The sequence below is a fragment of the Echinococcus granulosus genome (assembly GCF_000524195.1).
Source record: "Echinococcus granulosus chromosome Unknown EG_S00301, whole genome shotgun sequence".
NCBI classification, from domain to species: domain Eukaryota; kingdom Metazoa; phylum Platyhelminthes; class Cestoda; order Cyclophyllidea; family Taeniidae; genus Echinococcus; species Echinococcus granulosus.
In genome coordinates this window covers 23,693-27,701 of record NW_020170681.1, presented here as the reverse complement: position 1 = coordinate 27,701, position 4,009 = coordinate 23,693, and positions in this window count along the sequence as shown.

The window sequence follows — 4,009 nt, the reverse complement described above, 5'->3', positions numbered from 1 at the left end:
TGACCTCTTTCAGAATAGCTTTGTTGTGCAGGGTGAGGCTGTGACCATGGTGGACTGGGGGGTTCAAGACATTTGTTAGTGAGTTAATCAGGTTTTGTCACTTATGGTCGAAGGAGATGTCGACAAGACACTCATTTACTTGTGCTTAACATATCCACAAGGGCACCACATGTACAGAAGATGGATTTAAGGCTGAGGAAGTGTTTTTATCTACCTCATGAACATCATCTTAGAGTTGAGAAGGGATTCTCTTTCCAACGACCTTGTTGACATTTGGTTTCTGCAGCTTTTGCTACCACTCTGTGGCATACACTCCTTACCAGTGGAACCGCTGACAACCTACTAGAGTGGGCGAAATGATATGCTGTCAAAACGACATTGCAAATCCCAAAAGCTGATGAGCCCATGAAGATAAAAGTATGGTTAGACATCACACAGATACCAACACTCATCTCGACCATTTCTGCCTCCACCGCTTAGTCAGTGCTCGAAAAACTCTCCATCACCAGGCAGTGGTCACCTCACATTTTCATAAAGACGAGGCAGCTTTTGATCGAATGCTTTGTGTCCAAGTTTCGGCCTCATTGTGAGCTAGATTGAAGGATGGTATTCCCAAAGTCATGGTGCTTAAGTTCGCACCGTACTCTTTGTCGAATACATTTTAGAAATGAAGGAACATCTGCTCGGAAGGAGAATCTTAAATTTCCCTTTTATAACCTCAATGCCACTGTTACCAGGCCTCCCGTGGCTTTGATTGCTGACTGACTTCTTTCAGCGACCGAGACTGAAGTCATTTACCACAGTGTAGATGTTGCTTTCGTGAATATCTCTTTCACAGGGCACCTCCTATCTGCGCGTTCAGCTATCCGAAATGGGTGTCGTCTTTGTGTGGCATCAGTATTTTATAGTGAGCCAAAGTTATCCGGGGCCCTGTTTCTTTTACCGATAAGATTTGCTTGCCATCAAGTTTCAACATCAAGAACGAGGTAAAACGTGGTAATGATGGATTCCTGTGCATGCAAACTGTAAAAAAATGAATCAGGCAATTTTAAAGTATCTAAATCAGTGTGACTGGAGCAGATCTTCTTGTAATAAGCTCCACTTGTGGTCTTCAAACCGCTCTACTCCAGTTCCTTTAATTTCGCCACTGCGTTCTGAACACAGGCATCACAACATCACTTTATTGCATCTGTCCATCATAGAGGACTCTCCCTCCAGACTGGTATGTGCAACTAGAAGTGACATTCAGAAGCCCAACTATCACGATTCCTTTGGGCGATCATCATTTTTTGATGGCACAGAAGGGCGACAGCTGCTGCTAGTGTCTAAAATCGCCGGTAGGAGACTCACCGTAGAAAAGAATTGCAGAAGCACGGTAGCAAAAAACCACATTTGTTACAACATAGTGGGTCTTTCTACAGGCATGAGCACCAAGAATACAAAAGAGGCTTCAATAATACAAAATCTTAACCGGAAAGGCAAAGATAATGTGGGTGCATGAGAATCGGGAGTAGGTAGGAAAGCAGTATGGTGTGTGTATACGAGCCTTATAGTTGGATTGGTGGAATTCCAGAATGCTCACCATTTCCAAGTATTCTAATCAGCTTGAAAGACAGTGACCTTTCTCCGCTTGACAGTACATGTCATACAGTCGATTGAGAATGAAGCTAGGAGAGGAGACATTGAGGAGTAGTCTAGAAGGTCCAAAGACCGAGCTGGAGTACCTCGTGATTTGTCGGCGTCATTCATGAAAGTGATTACTTATGCTTCACACACTATTTATTCTATCCGGACTCGGCCAGTGGTTGGTGATCCCTTACAAACTATAAGATGTGGTTGGTCAGGAACAAATAACCACATTCGTTACCCATTAATGATCTCAGAACTTTCTTCCACAGCAGTGACTTATAATTCATCAAGGATGACTGTCTGGTGTTTCGTGATCGCATTGTTTTCCCAACATTCCGCTCCAACACGAAATTAAGAACGTGGAATGAAATGGAAACATGGGAGAAAATAAACGGGGAATTAATGAATAATCAAAATAACTGATTTTGGCATTTGTTCGCAGACACACGTGATACGTGGAGTGTTCTGCATTCACCTACGCTTGAACTAGCGAGCTACCAGTCTCTCGTCAAGGCCAGGTGAGGAGAGTACTCCGTAAATAACAACATTTTACCATCCTTGACTATTCGTACCCTCATATTTGGTGAAAAAAAATCAGCAATTTGCCTAAGTTACACCCTTTTTATTACAAAGTGGAAGCACGAACGCCACCAAATTCATCACTCGGTGGAGCGTATAGAGGCGTTATTGCATGGGTAGGTAAACAGCACTACCAACATGAAAACGTACGTCGCCTTGAGCACCACCTCACGTCGATTTCTTTTGATCTGATGGAAATGCGACCCCTGTCTGCTTCTTCCCATCTGACAGGCGCTTATGCCGTTTCCTTCGTCCATACAACTTTGCCTCAAGCCCAAAGCATTGGATTATTCATTCCCCGAGAATGTGTATATTATGGATTCCACTATGTACATAATCATACGTTGCATGCTGACAAAATTTTCTCCCGTCATTCAGCATCTAACTGTGGGTGAGAGAACCATGGTGTTTCATGTTGCGGATATTAATGATGGAGTAAAGAGGTGGTGGTTACAGGGTCTTTTTAGGACCATTACATTCGATAGATTAGCTTTCTTCCCAATTTCTTTTCCCTTCCTTTTAGTATCCCGCTGGTTTGAGGTGTCTCTGTGAACGAACTGGAGAAATATCGTTGTTGAAGTGATGATAGGGTTGCCACTTTGAGAGCTGATGTAAAATCTGATTAAAATTCAAATACACGGAGCTACTATGCAATGTTTTGTCTGTTCAATACTGCTTTTTATTATCTAAGAACTTGATTTCTCGCTGATTGTGCTTCCGCTCAGTGGCATAGTCCTAGATCCATGCCTGCAACCCCCTAACCTGGCTGCATGATGGTGAAGTATCCTGCCATACCACTGTCACTTCTTACGACCCTAGAAAGGAATTATGGTGGTAGACAAATCTAATCCTAAAAGACAACCATTCTGGCTTATATTGCTGAAAGCCAAAACTTGACGTGAGAGAGAAAAAAGGTGATTTGCCTTTGGTGTGAGAATCTGTAAAACTTATGAATAGAAAGGTCTCGTGTGGCACTAGACATGGATCAGCTGCATAAGTTTGTTAAGGAGCTGTCTACAGCACCCAAATGAGGAAGTAAACGAAATGAACAAGTGGCACTTCCTCCACTTCTCTACAAGCTAAATAGGACCCAGGTAATTGTGTGGCAGCAAACTAGGGGACTAAAGTAAGTGCTGGAGGTGGATACCACTGTCAAGTCTTCTGTTTGAATTCTTCACAGTTTCTCTCGTCAGAGGCAGACGCCCTTCTCCTTCTCTTATTTTGAGGTTTAGCAGTCAGCAATAGAAATTCGACTCGCTTGCTACACGGTGTGATGATATCCAGATGGAAAGGATTAGTCTTGTAAACGAGATGATGCTAACACACCCACAACGGGGAGAAGAAATAGGCCATCTTGACTGGATCCATTGACAGGACATATGGTGGATAGGAGGCTTTAACAAATCTCGTCGGGCAGTAGTGAATCACTGCAACTCCGCGAGTCTCCCTTGATGTCGTAATAAACCGGATTGGTAGGAATGAGCACGCATTTTTTTACACAGACGAGTCAGGAGGCTACTAACATGACCCAAGACACACACCAAAAGGAGGAAGTACAGCCTGCATGCCTGCAAGTAAAGCATGCATTTAAACATGACAACCAAACACCACACTGTCACTTTTCTTTCTGAGATATGTCAATCCAAGTCGTTAAGTAATGAAAGGGATTTTGTTCTTAGTCTCGTCATCTACAAGGGTACTTACGCTTAGCCGGATAACCTTGACGTTTTGATATCACTGATTGGACATCCTGACTGGTGACAGGTCTTCGTGTGGCTGTCGTGAAGACGCATCCAAGAAA